General features: G+C 37.3%; 1 long non-coding RNA gene across 1 annotated transcript; it reads left to right on the top strand.

Moving 5' to 3' along the window:
- The first annotated feature begins 994 nt into the window (after positions 1–994).
- On the top strand, positions 995–17,118 carry LOC119941510. Its single transcript, XR_005455220.1, has 5 exons — positions 995–1,134; positions 5,366–5,485; positions 7,831–7,934; positions 14,145–14,236; positions 16,918–17,118. It is a non-coding gene; the product is annotated as an uncharacterized LOC119941510 (long non-coding RNA).
- The last annotated feature ends 4,741 nt before the right edge of the window (positions 17,119–21,859 follow it).

Genomic DNA, 21,859 nt, shown 5'->3' on the forward strand with positions numbered 1-21,859 from the left:
GGCAACATATAGAGACAGTCCCTACCCAACAGTGGGCATCCAAAGAAGGATGTTCAATAAAACGTTTTTGACGACATGAGCACGTGCCCCACAAAATAGGCCGCCCAAAGGGCCACTTGCCCATCCAGAGGAGGTGACCCCTCTTCCAACCTTGGCAAAGGCGCCGATTCTGACCGAAATGTCTCCCCTTGCTGCAGCTAAATGAGGGAAAATCCCCATGCTGAGTGTATATACATATATATTTAGAACATATACATATTTACATATACACACTCAGGTCTGTATACATATCTAAAGATTACCTAATTTTGCTGCTTAAGGTTTTCCTGTGAATCGTTTCTGTTGCTGTCCCTAGACTTATTGTACCCCACATCATGGCCTAGTGGAAAGAGCACGGGCTTTGGAGTCAGAGGTCATGGGTTCGAATCCCGGCTCCACCACATGTCTGCTGTTTGACCTCGGGCAAGTCGCTTAACTTCTCGGAGCCTCAGTTACCTCATCCGTAAAATGGGGATGAAGGCTGTGAGCCCCACGTGGGACAACCTGATCACCTTGTATCCCCCCCCCCAGCGCTTAGAACAGCGCTTGGCACGTAGTAAGCGCTTAACAAATGCCATCATTATTATTATTATTCTTTTACCTTGAGCAGTCCAGTACTAGGCACTGTCGCCGTCGCCGCTCCTAACGAGGTTCCATCTCTGTCGCTAAATGGAGCGGGAGGATACGCATGCGCAAGGGCAGAGGTGGGGGGGGGGAGGCGGTGGCGGCGAGAGCGTAGTGCGCATGTGCGAGGGACGCAGGTTGGGGGCCGAGGCGGGAGACCGCGCATGCGCATGGGTAGACGAGGCGGGCGCGGGGGGGGGGTGGAGGGGCGGTATTGACAGCGGCGGCCCGCGTTCCCGGCATGCCCCGGGGCGGCGGGGTTGGCTCTAACGAATTTGAATGAGGAGCCCCTGCGCTTTCGGCGCCATTTTCGAGTGATGCCCGATCGCATCAATCCAGCGGGAGAGGTGGGGACAGCCCGAACGAGCGGATACCCCCGTCGGACGCCCTTCAAAAAATCGCGAAAAAATCCTAAAAAAATCCCCCCGCCCTGGGGTGGCCGCGGGGCCATCCCCGAGGCTCGCGCCGCCGGTAAGAACCGAGAGCGGGACCGGGAAGGCGGCAGCGGAGCGGGGGGGAGGGGACTCGGGGGGGGGGGGGGAAAGGGCGCAGGGAGGTCCGCCTTCCTCCCCCCGGCTGCCGGGGAAACGTCCTCCGAAAATGGGAACCGTGGCGGGAGACGGCGGTTTGAGCCTGGGGCTGCAGTTACGGTAGGAGACGCCGCCGGCGGCAAGTGGATCTGTCATTCTCACTCCCCGCGGAGAGCCGGGCCGGGAGGGCCGTGGGGTCACGGCGGCAGCGGCTTCTCCTGACAGGAGGGAGAAGGGGCTTTTTCCTCTCTTCGCCCCCCACTGCCGGTCACCGAGGAGAACCGTGTCGTTCCCCCCCCCCCCGGTACTTGGAACGAGCGGTGGAGCCGGAGATCCCCCCCCCAGCAACCGGTGCGGTATCCCCGGCGACCAAGACGGGCAGCTCCCCGCGCACGTTGGCCACCGTCCCTTGCCCCCCGCCTCGGAGCAAGCACGGGGCTCCAAACTCCCAGGACGCCCATCCGCGCAGGGCTGCCCGTGTCTTTCATTCGTATTTATTAAGCGCTTACTGTGTGCGCAGCACTGTGCTAAGCGCTTGGGAGGGACAAGCTGGCAACACAGACGGGCCCTGCCCAACAGCGGGCTTCCCTGGCCAATTCTGAGGGAAAAAAAGGGGAATTTTGGCGGCGTCCCAACTCACCCTTAGTTTGGGGAGGGAGGCATCGGCGAGGGCCCCTCTTGGAGGATCCAAAGGTGGGACTCCTATCAGTTGCCCTCGCATTTAAGCAGGGAAGTTGGTGTATTTTGGGGGCGCCCTTATTGGGTGGGAAAAAGGATGAGCCTGTAGCCTTTGCCGTTCCCTTCTCCCTGTCAGACTTCTCTGGAGAGCCCTCCCGGAGGATCCACAAGGTGGGACTCCTATCACCAGTCGTATTTATTGAGCGCTTACCGTGCGCAGAGCACTAAGCGCTTGGGAAGTACACACTGGCAACATACAGAGGCAGTCCCTGCCCAACGGTGGGCTCACAGTCTACCAGTTGCCCTCGCATTCTAGCAGGGAGGTCGGTGTATTTTTGGGGCGCTCTCTTTCTCACTGGGTGGGAAGAAGGATGAGTCCTTTAGCCGTTGCCGTACCCTTCTCCCTGTCAGACTTCTCTGGAGAGCCTGTTTCCTTCTTCAGTTGCAGAGAGAGAGAGAGAAAGAGGGGAGGGGGAACGGCTTGTAAACGCGCGTGTGTCTGTTTTCTCTTTTTAAAGTCACTCCCCGGACAAGTGATGGGACTTTTGTCAGCCGCCGCCGCCGCCTCCTCCCCTCCTACGGACCTCTGCCTCCAAGGGGCAAGGAAGGGGGGTGTTATTTGTCACTAGTTTGGGTTGTCCTGGGCTGTTGTTTCTCTGATACTTTTCAGTGCCCGGCCGGCCGAGCGGTTCTTTGCTGTCGAGTGACTCGCAGCGCTCGCTCCAACTTCGTGCGGTGCCTCGGAAAAACCCCGCAGGACGATCGTATTAGACCTTGGACCCTGTCCGGCTCCAAGGCACCAGTTTAACCCCTCGCTGATGTGCCGGGGGTGCGAGGTTGCGTCTCTTACCGAAGACCTCTTTAGTTTCCCTCTCCCCCCCCCCTTTCGTTTTTTTTTTTTTTTTTTTGCAACAGTTTCGATGTTGTTGGCGAGGGGAATAACCCTGCCTAGTAAGGACATAATCGCAGAGGTTTGGTTTGGTTTTTTGGGGGTTTTTTTTGGTGGGGTGGCCTGGCGGAATTCGTCTATCGGTGAAGCTAATGCTCAGTGGAGAAAAGGACCTTGCTGCCTGAGGCTTTCCAAAGGAGGAGCTGAGGATGGACGTAGTGGGATGGGTTGGGGTTTTAGGGGGGCAGGTTTTTTTTTTTTTCACCAAGGTCTGGCCCAAAATTGTGATCAGCAAGCCCGGGGCTGAGGTTAGAGCTCGGCCCTTGTCCCCCACTGATTGTCTGGAGGCGAGCGGGGACTGGGATTTTGAAGGCTGGATTGGGTCATAGCACTGCCCCCCCCCCCTTCCCCCTCCCCTTCCCCTCCATCCACCCACTAGCCGGTCGAAGGCGAAGAGCCAGAGAATTTTCCTTAGCATCCTGTTCATCGAAAATCCTAGTTAACGGAAGGCGACCCGGGCAGGACGGCGTTGCAGTTCGCAGATGTTAGAGGAACGGTTTGGCTTGAGTGCCCCAAGTCGGTGATTTTTTTTTTTTTTTTTTTTTTTTTTCAGTAGTGTCGAGCCCCAAACCCAGGACGTTAGCAGAATTGTCATTTCGGGCGACAGAAACCTGAAACTTAGTGCTCGTGCCCGCCACTTTGGTTAGCATCCCCGCCGAACAGCTTTACGGTATTTTATTTTTTCCGCCTCTACCACCGTGTTGCTCAGTCCCCTTTTATTTAACCGTGTTCATGGGAAGATTAGAAGAAAGCCCATTGTCGGATTGACGTCTTGATAGGAAAACCGGGTTTTGAGGTGGAATTTTTCGGGCATTTCGATACACAGACTCAACTGCGAAAGGTTTTCAGGTTGTTCCTCTTAGGAGCCTAAAATGGTTTTGTGTATATTGATTTTTACAAATGTTAAACAAATTATATAGATAGGCTTTTATTCAGCTACTCCGATACATTGAATAAAATTCACCTTGCATTTTCAATAAAATTATTCAGTACAGTTAGGGCCCGGTAACAGGTAAGTGGTGCACAGGTGCGCACATATTTCACTCTTTTGATAGTGATAAATTAAGTATTAAGAAACATACTTTTTCCAAGAACATGCATTGTAGTTAAATGTGAGGTAAATATTAGAACAAGCAGGCATCAGGGTATTTTTTTCTCCATATATTACAGAACTTGTCAACCTTCCCATTTTTTTACAACATGAGCAAGTGGGTGTGGTTTCAAAGGAACAGTAGACATACTGATGAACTAGCTATATGTAAATCGTCTACATGTAGTAATTTTATATTTTGAGTCTGTCCACATTTTGCTCTGTGAGATTTTAGGTTTTATCTTAAATTCTCAAGATTACTGTTTAACACCAAAATACATTCATTCCTTAGAAAAATCTGTCTGAATTGTAAGGTTTGAAAAATTCAGATTAGTCATACATTCATTTCCTGTTAAAGAAGTCATATTCTTATCATGGGAAATCTACAAAACTGAATGTTTTTCCTTATTTTTTTTTCATTAAAATGTTTGGTTTTTGGATTGTTTCAAGATCATTTTGGAAAGTCAGTCATTAACATTTTGTTGAAAAATAAAATTTAAGATGAAGTGACGACGAGTAAGAAGGCCCATTTTCCTCTGAAATGCAATTTTGTCCAAAGTATCAGAAAAACATGATTTTAATTTCAAGACCTTTTCACCCTGGGACCATTATTTTATGCTTTGGTTCTCATTATATTGGTCAGGATTTTCCACAAAATAGAATTTTACTTTGTTAGCAGTGCTTTTAAAAAGATGATTCTAAATTTGGATGTCTCTAATAAAGACTGATGTATTGGTGATTCCAGATGTAACCAAGAGAATATGTTAAATGGGACTATTTAGTTGGATGGGTGCTAATGCATTGTGATAATATTTGTATATTTGTAATTTCGATGTCTTCTAGAACAGTGAGAGTTTGCTTTGGATTTTCCCAACAGGTGTATATAAAAGTGCATATATGCACATTCATCCTTTGTTGTGTTTTGTTTTCTGGTTCTTGACCTATTAAAAACACCATTTAAGTAAGTCAGTATTTCATATCTGCAAAGGAGTGGTGATTTTACTTAATGGAATGCTTGCCTGTAATCACTAACTCAAATACATTGTTAATTTTACTGTCGTTCCCAGAGCATTTTCATTCTTTTTAATTAGCTGAAAAGAATATACCACTTTTAAAGTAAAAGTAGAAAATGCAGCTTCATTTAAAAAAACCAAAAAAAGTGGCATTATCTTATTTTGTCAGAATACGGTCATTTTCAATGAGCTTTTAAATGCAGCAATCTGCATTTTTTCATGCCATTGATTAATACTGATTTTAATAACACTCTGAAGAAACAGCAAACCCAAAAAAGATTTGGGGAATCCCTTATCTTTTTTTTTTAACAAGTCATTCTTTTTCATATTTGCTGGAAGTGTTATAATTTTCAGCTGCCATTATTCATTGGATCCTGTGGGGGGTTTCTTTGTTTGTTTTTAAAAACTGGCATAATGATTTTTTCTTTTTTTTTCTTCAAAGAATAGCTTTGGAATATTGAGCATCAGAAATATTGTGGGAAGATTTAAACCAAATGTATTTTTCAGAAAAGGCCTATTTAACCCTTCATTTTATTTTGGAAAACTTAGCAGTATCTAAAAGGTAACTCCTATTTAAAGAACATATTAGATCATTAGTGTGGGTTGGGTTTTTTTTGTGTTTTTTTGTAGTAAATTAGCTTTCAAAAATATTTCATTTAGGTTTCTGGTTTTATTTATTGTTAAAATTGGTTCACAAGTAAAGACTAATTTAACAATGATTTTACCTGTATTTTTTAACCCTTTCTTAAAAGTATTGACAATTGTTAGCTAATTTTTGGAAAATAGACATTTTGGAAGCACATTTTATTAAATAGGAATGGATTTTGAGAAATGACTAGGTTCTATATTTTGATTGTGTCCAAAATTTCCAATAATCTTTCAAGCCTAGAGAAATGATCCAGTCTGTTATATTTTAATTATGTATGTCAAAGCTTTGGATATGGGAGCAATATTTACATCTAATTTTAGCTTGCTGTAAATGTTCTTCATAATTGGCTTATACTTTGGAGAAATGATTAATTGATATCAGTAGGACACTTCAATTCTCTGTCCTTTTCATTTCAGAAGTTACCCATTTATCTCATCACCCTGAGCTTGTGCTTACACATCCATATGATATTTGTAAAATAGATGTAATCTATACATATATGTTTTCTATGATTGTCCAATTAACATGTAAAATTTTTTTTCCCAGCATTTCACTGAGCATTAGTGCAGCTCTTATGAAAAGTTAGCTATTTGTAAATGAACGATTACCAGGACCTGCCTTACATGTGCTTCATTGAGTAATTTATTGTGATTGTGCTCACATCATTAGTATAAATTGATACTGGGAAAATATTTAGATACTTTTAGAAGGCAAAACATAATGAGCTCAAATTTTGAATTGTGGTTAGCCAGGGTATATGCTAGAGATATTTTTAATTGCATTTAAGATTTTTTTTTCAATCAAGCCCCAACAAATTTTATCTATTAACCAGTTAGAATAATATTTATAGCAATGTAAAGATCATTACCTGCCATAAGTGGTTATAGACCCCTAAAAAGATAGAAGATAATATTTTTTAAGAACTTGATATCCAGGTTTCAGTTCTGGATTCCTTCTTTTGTATAACTTAATATGGACCCGATAATTAATTAATTACACACCTTCCCTTACTCATACAGCTTATTTTTGTCTTCCACTCATTTAAGTCTAATATTTGCTTGGGTACTATTTTAGTTTAAATTGTGTTTTATACAACCTCTAAATTTCCCTATGAGAATGTTTTAGAAAAGACTTAATTTTAGGAAAGTAAAGTTTTGTGAATGTGTATTCACCCTTGTTGTCCCTGGAAAGTTTTGGGGTGGAAATGGGATTTGGTTTTTCTTTCATACAAAATGTTGCAGCTGAGAGGTTTGGTAAATTTTTAAAAACTGCACCAAACATTTTGAAGAAGCATAAAGGCTAAGAAAAATTAATTTTCCTTTGCTTCTATCCCTCCTCCCCTCCGTCTTGCTTTAAAGTGGAAAACCAAGTTCACCTTCGTTTATTGAAAAATGCCATGTCAAATTACACTAAAATCAGATATTGAAAAATATTACTAGATTGTGTTCATGTTTTAATTACTGATTGATCGTATAAAAGTAGTTTAAATTGGATAAATTATAAATGTGAATGCTTAGTGTTTAGAAAGCTTTTGGTCACATCACTTTTTCACTAGGTAATTGTTTCAAATATAGTTATTTCTTATAGCTATTAGTGATCCTTTATTTTATTTTTTAACTGAGCTTTCGTTTTAGTGAAGTAATCATTCTATAGCTGTTGGCAATTTGTGAATGAACAATTGCCGGATCCTGCTTCGCATATATTTCATTGAGAGTAATTTATTGTGGTTATGTTTCACATCATTATTGAAAATGTCGATATTGCTGGTTCTGGAGGGAGGGTGGCCAAAAAGTTCTTCCAGGAACACACTATGCCTTAAACAGTTTTTTAAACTGTCGGCAGAATTCAGCATATACCCTACTTGATAGACAGCTGAAATAGAAAGACAGAGAGAGAGGGGTGTGTGTGTGTTTGTGTGTGTGTGTGTGTACACACATATACATTTTTCAGCTGGTTTCTTTCTCCCAACTTCATTCCCTTTTTGAACATTTATGCTATAGGGGGAAATGAAAACAGAAACATGTTAATCTGATTTGGTTGTGGGGGCTTCTGATAATAAAGAAGCATATCACAGGTGTTTCTAATCAACTCAGTTCAGTTCAAAGAATAGTATTTTAGAGTTAGGATTTTCCAAGAACATAGGCAAGATGAGGGTCATTTAGATGACCTACATCTATGTTTAGGGATCAACCGTGGAACTGGGTGTCGGAAATCTGTTGAGTGTCTTCGTGCTATAATACATGACATTTTTATTGCAGGTTTTGACCTTTCAAAAGAGAGAGCTGATTCTAGAGAACAACACACTTCTGTGATTTGAAAAGTCATGCGTCCTATGGGGAAAATGGATGAGAGAATAATTAAGGTATGCTAATGAATTTATTACTTGTATGTTGTGTGGATTAAAAACACATTGTAATTGGATTTTGGCTTTTAACTCTATCAAAAGCCTAATTATACATTCAAAGACTTCTTTTTTTGCCAAATTAGGTGTCGGTGTACTTTCATTCTTAGAAAAAATTTAAGAAGTTAGAAGTCAGCTTCCATTTCTTTTTGAGAAGTCCATCTATGTGAAAAGGAGGAAACATAAAAACCTGAGTTTGCAGCAGGCATGTTCATTGGAGTTGTGCAAATTCTCCATTCGATGTTGTTCTCTTATTTTTGTATTGGGAAAATCTCCAACTGAAATGTCATTAGTCCCAGAATACGAGAATGGATGAAAAAGTGTTTTATTTTTTAAAACAGTTTTAGTCTTTCATAAGAACAGTGAATTGTTGGGTAGATTGAAAAGAAAAAAAATTGTGTACTTTCATCTTATAAAATTGAGGGTACTAATTGTTGGCTTGTTGACAGTTGCAGTAGTAGTGAGTTTCAAAATTGGTCTTTAAAGAACACTCAGTAGTAAGACTAATCAAATATAATTCTAAAAGAATAAACATTAAGTAAATAATTTACAACTGAAGTTTCGTCTTTTACCAAGAATGCAAATTTGGTTGAAACTGAAAAACTCACTTTCACTTGAGCATAAACTTCCATTTTACACATGAGTAATCTGAGAGAAAAATTAAAATTGCTCAAATCAGAAGTTAAAATCAAAATGAAGACCAAATATAAAATCTAAAACCTTAAAAACCATAACTTCCAATTACTTTGCTTTTGAAGTGTAATATTAAACACACTTTAGTGATATTTGAAAATTCTTTCTGGCATCAAATTTTTATTTTCAATTAGATTGGTAGAAAGTTTTCAACAACAGATTGTTTTTACTTCAAAATAGTAACAGTTTATGAAGTAGAGCAGGTTCAACAGTGGAATTGGCTATTCTTGGCAGTATGTAAAAATCTTATCTAATATTTAGTTTATGGTTGATATGAGAGATGAGGTCTAATAGGGTATTCTAGAGTTATGCCTGTGATAAACTGCGTAGGAAAGAAGTACAAGCTTTGCTAGTGCATTTTTTGTTTTCCACGTTCACTTATGTAGTCTAATATAATCCCCCAAAACTTAAATTTTATAAGTAGTTTTTTCAGTTTTTTTAGTACTTAAGTATAAATTAAACTTTAGCTAAACTTTGTGGAATTTTGATTATTTGGCCAGTGGGTTTTTTTTTAAATGACAGTTTATTTTTTATAAAGTCTAGTGTGATTGCATCAGGATATAATAGAAAATTCGTAAATCCTCAAATATGCGGGTAGATATATACATTTACTAAATTTATGAAAACAGTTTGGGTGAATAAATACATTTTTCAAATTAGTGTGAACATAAACCCTACAGCCACATATTTAAAGAATAGATTTTAAAGATAAAACATGCTTTAAGGACTTTTCTGTTTGAATGTGAGTTTCTCTCAATTTAAAGTAATAGGTGTAGCTATTATAACAGTTGGAAAGCAGAAAAAATGATAGAGCTTATACACAAATACATAAATCCAGAAAGTCATTGCTAGAGATTTGTGGCCTTTAATTTTTTTTTCAAATGCTGCTATTTTTTAGGTTTGCATTGTATTATTAAAATATATCCTATAATTGTCTCCTAACCACAATAGTGGCTCTTGCTGTGTACATTTTTATTTAGAAGTGTACTCTGTTTTCTGTATATCCTGCCAGAACTGTTCTAAGAGTGGATTTATCTTTGGGGAAAATTATTTTTATAGCTTTGGAGGATTTTTCTGAGAGATTTTAATTGAGAAACCTTAGCCTAAGTAGCAAGAGGCCTTTTGTGCATCAGGGTGGGTGATTGTCATTTAACTATTCCATAAGCTTTTAAAGATAGATGGTATTTAACCTTACTTTCCAATTCAGTTTTATATATATAGTAATATTTGGTAACCTTCAAAATACCCAAGATTTATTTTGATACTGTATTAACATTTTTTTCGCCCATTTTCTATATTTATGCTCCATTAAGGAAATGTTGGCTACATAAAAGGACTTTTGTAATCTAAATATGCTTATTTAAAAAAAAAACTCATCCAAAAATTGCCAGCTCATTTCCATTTTGAAGAAACTTTTTATCCTTTTGACAAGGACACCTTTTAGAAGAAGTGTTTTAGAAGTAACTGAAAAAAATATAAGATATCCATCATGCCTTAATACATAGTATAAGTGGCACATACAATTATCCATTATTTGGCAATGCTATACAATGTATGGGCAAATTTTGGATTTTTTTCTCATTTTAAATTTTGTTGCAATTTTAAATGGTAACAACTTTAATGGAGGTGGTGTAGTTTTCTTTAATGAAAGTGGTGTACTTTTCTGTAATGAAAGTGGTGTACTTTTCAGTAATGAGGGTTGTCTAGATTAGTTTAAGGGTTTTAAATCCACAAGTAAATATTTTATTTTCCCCAAATGAAATGTTTTTCTCATTATGATATATATTTTGAACTTTATTTTAAAGGTAAGACTTTTTAATATGAAATTTTCTGTGCAATTCATCAATTATTAATCCATAGTTTCTTTTGAAAGGAAGTCATAAATTTTTAGACTTTAGGGGAAGAATGTACACAACACAAGTCAGTGTTCAAGAAATTGTGGTATTTTGGAAACAGTTTTATTGGCAAGCATATTCACAGTTTTACAATGTTCTATTCTGATATTTTATTAATATATATCATTTCGTGGTTTGCTTTTCTCTAGTTGTGTTTTCACAGTTATTTTGATGAGAAGCAGTCTGTTTCATAATATGGTTTCTGAGACATTTGACAAATTAACTAAAAGTTGAGCAATCCATTAGTGTTTTTAAATGTGTTTTAATTTTTTAAGTCATACATGGGTGATTTATTGTATTTTTTTTAATGGAAAGGAACACATTTTTCAAATGCATATAAAAATTCAGATAGAAAAACAAATGCAGATAGAGACTGTGACAGGGGTAGAAGTATGCCAGATTAACTAGTTAGACTACAGTCCTCTTCGTAATCATTCTTTTTGTCTTAAGTTTATTTACAGTTAACCATACTGAAGTGTTATGGAAGGGAAATTGCTTTATCTCTGCCAAAAATGTATTCAGTGTAAAAATAAAATCACAGTACAAATCTGTGAAGGACAACCTAATGACATAAACATATTCCTAAAATTTAATACTATTGCATATGTTTCCTTTTCTATTCTGAAATATTTTGCAAGCATTTTTTGCACTTAAATAGCTTCTTTTGTAAGCATTTGTTTCTGTGTCTTTTTGAGGTACTTCCCTGAAGTAAGAATTTTCTTAGTATCTGAGTGATGAGAAATGCTTTGAAATTTAGATAGTCATGTGAAAGCAGGCTTAGTGTCTGAACTTCCATCATCTTCATCAAATTAACAAAGGAAGGAGTTCCTTTAAAGTGCATATTGCATTTACTTCTCAATTATAGTTAAAAGTAGCTGGGGAAGTAGTGCTATATTTTTTTATAGCAGCTGTGTTTTAAAAGAAATATAAAGGCCCCGGGCCTTGTTATCTATTTGCATGTTTTCATTTGAAGTGGATTAGGTGTGTGGGCCATTAGGTATGTTATGCAGGGAGACCTGTAGTTTTCATTATCTGTGATGGACAATATTACTTGTCTGGTACATCGGTCCTTGCTCACTTTGTGGTAAAGTTAGGTCCACAGGCAGCTGCTCATTTTATTCACCCTGAAAGCCACTACAATTTTAGGATTGATTTTGCAAAAGTACCTCACTTTGTTTTATAACCCAAAATTTAGAGAGTTTTAGTCACTGAGTAGTTAAGTGAAGGCCATTTCATATCACTGACGAAATAGGAAAAACAGACAGTCATAAATAAAACTTTTAGTACTTTTTCTGCTCCTTGAAGAGTGAGCTCTGTGGCTAAGATACTGTCTTAAAAAGAGGAACTCTATGAAAGTATTTTTTTGTCTTTTAAATGTAACTATGTCTTTGGAAGATTATTTGGTGAAAAACAAATGGGAGCTAGAAGTCTCTGATTTGCCAAGTGACCTTAAGTAAGTCACTTAACCCTTATGTCAGTTTCTTCATAGATTATTAATGGTGGGGAACTCTGAAGCCCACATTAGTGTGCATGTGCATTCCCATTGATGTTGGTCACAAAGAATTAAGAGAAAAGCTCCATTAATAGATGCTGATAAACATTCCATCTTCACTTTTAGCCTTACTGCCATAATAGCCCACCTCATCCTTATTGAGAAGGTCTTGTGTGGTCCTCCCTGGCTTCACTCACTCCTTCTGGTGCATGAAAATCCAGGTCTGGCTGTTGTTTGTCTTCCACTTACCGTTCTAGAAGAGTCCTACCAGACCAGGAAAAAGCAGTGTACACACCAAATGAAAAATATAGTAAGATTCCCCAGTGAAAAACTGGCAACCTCATTTTTGAGGCCTAATGAAAGAAACATTACTTAATATCAGTAATTGGATCTAAGTGTCTTCAGTTCCAATATCAAAATAAGACCATTTCCAAGTACAAAATAAGAGTTCTCAACTGCTAAATAAAATAAATAAGGTTGGATTGTCATTTCAGAGAAAATAAAACGAAGGGATGTGTGAATTTTTTTTGTGTGTGTGTGTACTTGTTAAATGTAGATGCCTATAAATATTCAACTTCCTCCTACAGTGCTGTTGCACCAGTGAGTGTTCAGTGAATAGTTATGGTGATGATAAAAAAACTAGTTAGGAATCTTTTTTTTTTTTAAGTTTTTATTTCAAAATTCAAAATGGAATTATTGATAGGTAAACATATGAATTCCTAAAAGAATCATACTTAGTACTGTTTTGACATTGAGAATAGGAGCATTGCTGTAGAAACTCTAAATCTGAAATATGAATTGTACTTTTCACTGCTTTTTTCCTCTCCCTATCTCCCATTTTTTTATTACTATTCTTCATTTTTCACTTTACCATCCAAAATACAACCAAACACTGTTTTAGTCCAACAGCATAAACTTAGTATCTAGACAGAGTGAAACCCCTCCTGTTTGCAAAACTGAGATTCGGATTGTTCAGCCATAAAACAACAAGCACTTTTTAATGTTTCCATGATGTTCTTACGCAAAACTAAATTAGAAATATATGTTGCTTGCAGTTTAACAAAGATACATCATTTACATTTCCCTTTTTACTGTTTAACCTAAAAAAATAAGTGAAATAATAATGCTTTAACATTGATTATTTCCAAATAAAAATGCGGAAAAATCAAATTGCTTCTGCTTCTCCACTTGATTTTCTTAGGTCTCTGGTCATAACATGATGGGCCTACGTAAATTAGGCCCATAATTGTAATATTAGTGGTGCTACCGCATCACGAACTGTTTCTCGAACTTTAAAGTGTTTGGGACATTTTACCCATGCGGATGGTAATCAATCACAGAAATAAACTTAATGGGTTTTCAAGAAAGCGGTATCAGTATGCCTTTCCATGCTAACCACTGTGGCTAAACACTTCCCATTTTGGTTATTTTCTTGCTGGGCCTTAATGAAGTCTTTTTTGTTTGGTAGTTTTTGTTGTTTTTTCCACTGTAAAGATGATCTAGAGTGTATTTCTCACCTTTCTGAGCAAGGTTAAGCCTTCCTCTTTGGAAATGGGAGAGTGAGAGAGACAGAAAAAGGACTCAACCAATGAAACAAAAAATTTCATGCCCTTTTCCAATCACCATTCTTTTATCCCTCCTAGTCTTTTCTTTCTCTATAGCTTTCGAGTCAAGCAGTCACATAGGAATTTAGAAAACACTTTATAAAGGGATTTTAGTACTTAAGATTCATGAAGTAGTATGTGTTAAGTTTTATAGATGCTAATCTTAGTAGAAATGTGGTTGTATAAGTCTTTAAAAACTTTTAATGCTTATTGCTTAGGCTGATATAAAAATAGCCTTTGAGTACCTGCAATCTGTACTTAAAGAAGTAAATTTTGGTGCGTGAGGTTCAACAAAGAAGATTAATTTGTCTGGTAAAATGCATGGAAGAATATAAATAATGCAATATAATGCATTACAAACAGCGATGCAATATAAATGAGAGTTTTAAATATTCCAGTATTACTATATAAACTTAGCTGGGGTGTTTTGGTTTTTTGTTTTTGTTTTTTTTTTTTTACATCTTAACTATGTACTGGTTTTTCTTAGGTCCAAATATGAAGATAAAATGAAGAAAGCCCATTGTTGTTTTTTTTGCGATAGTTAATTCTTGACTTCAATTGAAGGATCATTCTTGATTTGTGAGTATTCTATGAGATCCTCAGCTCTCATTTATAAATATGGGTTTGTTTCCAAAATCTCTTCTTTCATCCACCATACTCAGGCTTTAGCGATCTAGTTTTCACTGTCTCTTTAATGCTCAGATTAAAAGCAACTCACTCTTTATAAAATTTGATAAATGCAGTTGAACCTGAATGGGCTCCCTTTTGAAGAGCAAGATTATCAAAACGATCTTTATGATCCCTAAAACTTGACATTGGGATCCCTTCTTGTCCTTCCTCAAACTGTTAGATCATATTTTGTAAAATTATTAGCACTTCTTAACTTTTCCCCTCTTCATATCTCCTTCAGATTTAGGAAACCTTTTCAATCCATCAGTGGTGTTGCACTGCACTAAGCACTTTGGAGAGGTACAACAGAGTTGGTAGATACATTCCCTTCTCACAAGGAGTTTCCAGGCAAAATTAGAATAAAATTATAGTTCTTTCTGCCTTTATGTTCTCAAGGATGACAACTGTTGCCTGCATTGTCTAAAAAACACTCTACATACATTTTAGCAGAGATGGGTCTTGTTGACAGGTTTAAAAGGAAGAATCTCACTTTTCCTGCCCCATGTGCAGTACACATGCAGGCCCACACCCTCTTTTGGGATGACACAAGTGTTTTTTTAGCTTCACTTTCTCTTGAACAGTCCCAGATTCAAAAGTGATTTTGGTTAAATACAACTATCATCTTTCTAAAAGAAACTTGGTGGCTCTGATTGAGCATTAAATTGATGTCAGGATCAAGTGATGTGCAACAAATCCTTGATTCCCAAAAGAGTACTTTCCAGAAAAAAAATTTGAACTATCTGGGAAGATAATTAAATTTGTAGAAATCCTAAATTAATGAAGACAAGTAGCAGACTGCTTTTTCTGTTCATAATGATGTTGCATCATGATGTCACCAAAAAAGATGATGCTTTAGTTGCTTGTCTTCTGGCCTAGTGATGATCTTAGGTGATTCTTTAAATTTGCTGTGAGTAAAGACTTTGGAAGGGGACACATTGATTACTACAGTGCTCAAGTAGATGTTCAATAAATGTGATTGCATTTTTCAGGTTAACAAATTTGGGGAGTCAGACAAAAATTTAACCATATCCTGATCTTGGATTTGAGTTGAGGACTGTATATTGGAGTTGGAAAAATGTTAACATTTTAGAGATGAACAAGAAATGACCATGGGTGCCAGTTACCCAGAGAAATTTCCAAGGAGGCAAGAAGGAAACTCACCCAGGTTTTAAAAAAAACAAACTATTACACATTTGAAAATAACCGCACTTTGAAGGTCCCATTCTAAACTGTTAATTTTATTGGCAATTCGTGACACAAGTGGGCAAAATTGATGTAGGTCTAGTGTTGTGGAATTGAGATGGATTCTTAAATTAACAAATTCATTTTTGGCTAAGAAAATGTTTTAAAAATATATTAAGTTGAGGTTTTCAGTTTTACCCTTCATTTAAAAAAAATGGATAAAATCCTCATCATAATAATAACTTTTGTTGACTTCAGTGAGCAAGCCATATCTCAAGCTGGTAGCCAAATGTACCAGATCAGATTTGGTAATTTCCTCTTTTAATCTTTTTGCCCCATTTTCTTCATCATTCATTTGCAAATCCTCTGTGAGGTTCCACTAATCCAGACGGAGGTGTCCTCAGAAGTCACCTTCCCATTCCTTCAGTTTGAACTCTTTTGGTGAAAGATAAGTCTTTCTGATAGTGTTGCTCCTCTTTGCATCCTGCTAAGGAGAGAAGACTATGTGGACTCCCCACTTTTCACCTTCTTAAGAACAACACCCATTTTTATGGGGGAGGGTTAACCTCAGTTAACATTGTACTACCACCTCCCATCTAGTCCTAGATCAGAAGTGGCCCAACAGCTACCTGAAAATATTCAGTTTAGATAAACCTTACCAGGGTCTGATTACTTGGAAGTCAGTGAAATTAAAGTACAGAATAGCCTAGTCAATAAAGCCCAAATATGAGATTCAGAAGACCATTTTTTTGTATTCCTTACCCACATCCTCATTCTGTTTAAAGCTCTTAATTTCAGTTTCTGTTGTCTTGTCAGGCACAATGAAGATGGAAATTCTGAATTTAATATATGGGATATTATGAGAATTAATTGCTGTAGATAAAAGGCTTTAAGCACTGCCAGAGATCAGTTATTATTTCAAAAATGAACCCAGATGATTACATTCCCGAAAATTCAATAAAAGCGTGATTATGCTACAGTGTAGCAAATCAGTAGTGGTTGTACCATGGTGTAAAGAAGCAACTTGGCAGAAGTTAATTATTTCTACCCATTGCACCTGACTCCACAACCTGAACTGTTATGGGCTGAATTTTAAACTTCTAGTCAAAATCTTTCCCATTTTCCCCTCCTAAACTCATTCAATCTCTTTCATTATGTTGTAGATTTCTTATAGGCAGGAAATGTCTTTTTCTTCCTCCTAAATCCCACAGTGTGATACATTGTGTGCACAATCGAGGCTCAACAAATAATGTTGACTGACTTTAAAAAAAATAATGGTTATAACCCATATAGATGTAAATGTGAGTCAAGAGGATGAGGCAGAATGGCAGCTGGAGTGTAGTTTTAATTTATTTTTTTAAATAATTAATTTTCTTTTTTTTCCTTTCCACTTCTGTTATGGCGCTAAGTAACTGCTGGTTCAAGGTGCATTTGAAGTATTTCCACCCTGATTTATGTACTGTAAGAATGTGCTTTAAGAGCAAGGTGAGAAATGGAATGAGAAATTAGCACTACTCTTGCATTTCTGCATTGAAGTGAAAATGTAAGTCTTTATTTTCAAAAGTATCTGTACTTTTTTAATAATAATTCCTCACCCATTTTGAGTAAATCTTTTAATTGTTGAAAACCTTTTAAAGAGTTGATGTTTTTATTCCTTTTCTCCAACAAAAAATGTGATAGGAATCTATTGGAAGATCTTTTGAATTTGTGTATTTTACTCTATTTAAATCCAAGAAGTAAAGAAAATAGAACTGTAATACTACTTTGAGTTTGACTTTATGATTATGAATAATATAGACAAAAAGGTGGTTAAAATTAATAGGTTTCTTTTAGTTAGTCCTCTGAGGTGAGATGGCTGTGGGAAAATATTTTAATTCCTTTTACGTATCAAAAATATGCACAACTATGATTCATTTTCCCGCTATTCTGAGAGATTAGCATTTTTAGTATGTAGTGCATTTAAGACCCAGAGGTAAATTGTTAGAAACTTAATGTTAACTAAGTACAAAATTTTCAGGAATGTAGATATAAGCATCTCTTTTTAATCTTTATGAGAACTTTTTATTTATTTAGATTGTAAGAAGGATATTAAATTTGGAGATCGTTAGGATTTATATTTTTCATAATTACCTTACCTTGCAGTCAAATTTTGACGTACAGATAATGATTATCCAGAGAATAATAATAATAATAATAATAATAATAATAATGGTATTTGCTGAGCACTTACTATGTGCAAAGCACTGTTCTAAGTGCTGGTTTTGATTATGATTACTGTTTACCTACAGAGAATGAATTATTATCTAGGGAATGAATATTAGTGGATTATCCCGGTCCGTCACTTTTCTTTTTTGTTCATACACCATTCTTTTAAACATTATTATCATTAACATCATCATCATCATTAACCCATTCACCAAAGAGGGAGAAGGAGAAAGAAGAGGAAGTGAAATTCAAATCAGTCGATTTTTGTTGTTGTTGTTGTTGTTGTTGTTGTTGTTGTTCGTAGCTGCTCTAGGAAAAGATTTGGCTAAGGAGGAGGTTGAAACATTTATCTCAAATAAGGATTTTAGTTTTTTGTCTGGATTTCTTTAACTACCTTTCTATATCTTCACTTAACTTTAAAAATTGGGTTAGCTAACTACAGAAGCTATGTAATACAGTTAATGTAAACCTGGAAAGACTAATGCATTTATTAACATGCACATGGGTTCTAATCCCAGCTCCACACTTGTCAGCTGTGTGCCTTTGGGCAAGTCACTTAACTTCTCTGGGCCTCAGTTACCTCATTTGTAAAATGGGGATTAAGACAGTCTAAATCCTGTGAGCCCCACATGGGACAAACTGATCACCTTGTATCCCCCCTAGTGCTTTGCACATAGTAAGCGCCTAACAAATACCATCATCATCATCATTGTTATTATTATTGGCTTTATAGCACTCAGTTATTTTGCCCTCTCCTATTACAACCCAGCCCGCACACTTAGCTCATCTAATGCCAACCTATTCACTGTACCTCGATCTTGTCTATCTCATCGCCAACCTCTCTCCCAAGTCCTGCCTCTGGCCTGAAATGTTCTCCCGCTTCATATCTGACAGGTAGTTACTCTCTCCACCTTCAAAGCCTTATTGAAGGCACGTCTCCTCCAAGATGCCTTCCCTAAGCCCTCATTTCTTCTTTTCCCACTCCCGTCTGCATCGTCCTGATTTGAACCCTTTATTCGCACCTCCCTCAGCCCCGCGGCACTTCCGTACATAACCATAATTTGTTTATATTAATGTCTGTCTCCCCCTCTAGACTGGGAGTTCATTGTGGGCAGGGAATATGTCTCTCAACTTTGTTGCATTGTACGCTCCCAAGCACTTAATACATTGCTCTGCACACAGTAAGTGCTCAATAAATACAATTGATTTTCAACATAAAATTGTACTAAAAGCATACATTAGCTCCACTAAGAATGGCAATTCCATTATATAGGAAGAATATAAGTAATTTAAGATGTAAGGTCCTTCAGAAATGGAAATTTCCAGTAGAGTATTTTTAATAATAAAAAAACTGAATATGAAATGAGCAAAGAATAGACATTGTCTCTGTGTAAACTTTCAAGAGGAAAATTACTATAGTGTTCTATTTAAAAGGTCTATAATTCAGATCCATGGGAATTTTTTTTTATTATTTCCCACATCCTAGAATTTAAATTATTGTAGAAAATGTCATGCTTCAGTACTCTAAACATCAGGCTTCCTGTTTCTTCTTGTTGAAAAGAAAGGAGTCAAGAGTCATGGTTGACTTCTTCCTCATCATTATCATTACTAACCGTCGTTGAGTGCCTACATGTATGTCATGCTACTAGGCACTTGGAAATCTGTATAGAACAATTCAATTCTAACCGTTCCGTCCCCCAAGAAGTTCACACTTTGGGATGGGGTGGTTGAAGACAAACACCATAACAATCCCTCCCCAGGATAATAAACTAAAAAATCTGAATAAAATTGCCTTTCTGGGCAATGAGAGAATTGATTTTATTATTTCTGTACTGATGTATAATATTTATAGGTACTTGATAAGTACACTCTCTCTAAAGTGTTTAAAGGCTATTCATAGTTTGCTAGCTTTTCAGAGTTTTTTGTAATAAATTTCATAAATATTTCTAATTGATTCTGCTTTCTTCCCTATCCCCCAATCATCTTTACTATTTTATTGAGGGAATACAACTATTTCTTTTGAATGGTATGTGTTAAATAAATATATTATAAAATGTATTGTTATTCAGAGTTTAAAAATATTTAAACCCTTTTTTGTTTTAGGATGAAAGGAGAATAAATTTAATTTAGAATTTTTCTTCATATTTATGCACTCCTGATAAATTTCAAATGAACTCGATTGAATTGCACTGAATGCAGGAAAAAGATTAAAGGGCATAATAGTAAAGGTTTCTAAGGTGATAAGGCAGCTAGTTAAGAAAAAGGAACAATTTTATCAGTACTTAGAGAGTCTTTTAAAATATGAAAATAATTTGCTAATCTCAGTGAATTCCATTTTCTAACAAATGTGTTAATTTCCTATTCTTTAGGAGCTAGCTTGAAGACACCTTGGGGTAAAGTAGCAGCACATAATGGTTTGTGAGTTTTGAAATTATACAGGCCATATTGTGCTGCCTCAAAAATACAAGGATCTGATCTTCTGAAGACACTGTATTTCTGATAAGTCAAAACCACTGTGATCTCACTGTCAGCAGTACCTTAGCAGCACGTAAATATTGGCGTTAAGACTCTAAAAGTATCTCCAGTATTAACTGTGCTGCTGAAGTAAGGCTGACTACTCTCTGCAATTGACAATCAAAAGTGAATATGCTAAAATGTCCTGCTGGTTTACCTGTTGTGCTACCACAATTCACACAACTTCATTAACTTGTGGTTTTTCATGTTTTGTCCACGTCATTCAATATTTTATGTTCCCTTATCAAATATGTAGCTTGGTGTTTTCCAAACTTTTGGGCCCAGTAATCCAGGTATCTAAATTTAGACTCACTGTTAAATTAGAAACTTTGGGAGCATCCTTAACACTGTCAGCCCACCAGAAGATTGCCAAGATGCACTAAAGTTAGTGTATGCAACAGTCCCTTAGTTGCTTTTTCCAAAGTGCCTAACTTATTCTTGGGAGTACATTTTGGCACTGATAGAATTAGGCTCCATAATTGCCTAAATTTGATAGGTAATGAATTTGAGGCTTTATTTTGAAGTATTTTATTTCAGGAATATTTGTGCAGAGTAGCATTGGGTGAAATTTCAAAGGTCTTGATATGAATAAATTTGTTCTTGGTTGGGTTTCTTTTTGTGTTTATAGAATACTAGTTGAAAGACTTTCAGATTTGTTAGGTCATCTTTTCCTCCATGATTTTCTCTATGTTCCTTCATTTCTCCCTGAAAACTACTCTAATGCTCTCCATTTCCCTAAAGATTGATGTTTTCTGTGGGAGAAGAGACCAGTTCTGCCGAGGTCCTGTTGTGGGTGAGATGTCAGATTGGGTAGTTGGGGTCGGAGGGTGGGATTTGAGTTGGTGAAGTTAGAAACGATATAACTAGTGATAGTGAGGTTAATTTAATGCCCAAATTGGTATGTGAGTGAATCGGGAGGAGTAGGAAGTGTGTGGATATTCAAGTCCTGAAGGATCAGTGTAGGAGAGAAGGATGTTCCAGTCCGCCAGAAACTCCTTAACATTGATTTTAAAGCACACAATCACCTTACTCCCTCCTACCTTACCTCTCTGATTTCCTGCAACAACCCAGACCACGCACTTCTCATTCAATCAATCAGTGGTGTTTATTAGAGAAGCGGCGTGGCTCAGTGGAAAGAGCACGGGCTTTGGAGTCAGAGGTCATGGGTTCAAATGCCGGATCTGCCAGTTCTCAGCTGTGTGACTTTGTGCAAGTCACTTCAGTTCTCTGGGCCTGTTACCTCATCTGTAAAATGGGGATTAAGACCGTGAGACCCCCGTGGGACAGCCTGATCATCTTGTAACCTCCCCAGCGCTTAGAACAGTGCTTTGCACATAGTAAGCGCTTAATATATGCCATTATTATTATTATTGAGTGCTTAGAATGTGCAGAGCACTGTATTAAGCGCTTGGGAAAGTTCAATAGCGGACAGTGCCCCTGCCCATAATGAGTTTAAAGTCTATTATGTAATTTAAAAATATCTACTAATGTGCTATGAGGTTGGGGACAGGGATATCAAGGGGCTCACAGATCTAAGTGCCTAGATGACACAGAAGGGACAGCAAGCCAGGGAAAAGAGGGTTTAGTCTGGGAAGGCCTCCTAATCTCTCCTCTACTGCCAGTGTAGTCACT

The sequence above is a fragment of the Tachyglossus aculeatus genome, chromosome 20 (assembly GCF_015852505.1).
Source record: "Tachyglossus aculeatus isolate mTacAcu1 chromosome 20, mTacAcu1.pri, whole genome shotgun sequence".
NCBI lineage: Eukaryota > Metazoa > Chordata > Mammalia > Monotremata > Tachyglossidae > Tachyglossus > Tachyglossus aculeatus.